The 554-nt window shown below is 45.5% G+C and overlaps 1 long non-coding RNA gene across 5 annotated transcripts in view; it reads left to right on the top strand.

Moving 5' to 3' along the window:
- The first annotated feature begins 19 nt into the window (after positions 1 to 19).
- LOC111434406 overlaps positions 20 to 554 on the top strand; it is a 7,160-nt gene continuing 6,625 nt past the window's right edge. For 4 of the 5 annotated variants that reach the window (XR_002708939.1, XR_002708941.1, XR_002708938.1 and 1 more), the window contains exons 1-2: positions 20 to 221; positions 303 to 383. This is a non-coding gene — a long non-coding RNA (uncharacterized LOC111434406). Of the gene's footprint in view, positions 222 to 302; positions 432 to 554 lie in introns of those variants that run through there. The other variant, XR_002708937.1, reaches the window with a different exon arrangement.

The following is a 554-nucleotide window of genomic DNA, read 5'->3' as shown; positions in this document are numbered from 1 at the left end:
AAAAAAAAAAAAAAAAAAATGTCATTTTGCCCCTCCAACCCAAATAGGGGTCCAAGGAAGATCCAGCCAGATTGCCTGCAAAAGAAAAAAAAAGGTTAGAGAGAGGTCGGCCGGGAAGAGTAACGGACCACCGCCGGAATTCATCTCCAGACGAGACTCGTACCAGGATTGAGGGGCTAGCAAGGCCTACGCATCATCAAAACCTAAGAACATTCCGCGGGGTAAGGTTTCTGAACGATATTGCTCAGATCTGAGTTTTCCCCTACGTGAATCGACCCTAAAATGTTGAAATCTTCACCTAGGAACAACTCACGCACGGTCTGTGAAGAAGTTTGGCCGAGACCTCAACCCAAAGGCGGAGATCCGAGGGTCATTCGAGAACGGTGAGCGAACTTCCGGCGTTCTTAAATCCTCCGATAGTCAAGAAAAAATTATAAAAAGAATACTAGGACGTAGCCTGTAACACGATCTAGAACGTTGCCGAAGGAATCATATTGATCCGATCTACGGATCGAAAGATATGAAAATCGGAAAACAAAAACCGACTGGGTTTC

This window comes from Cucurbita moschata, unplaced genomic scaffold, assembly GCF_002738365.1.
Source record: "Cucurbita moschata cultivar Rifu unplaced genomic scaffold, Cmos_1.0 Cmo_Scf00044, whole genome shotgun sequence".
Classification (NCBI taxonomy): domain Eukaryota; kingdom Viridiplantae; phylum Streptophyta; class Magnoliopsida; order Cucurbitales; family Cucurbitaceae; genus Cucurbita; species Cucurbita moschata.
This window is presented reverse-complemented; position numbering and strand designations above follow the sequence as displayed.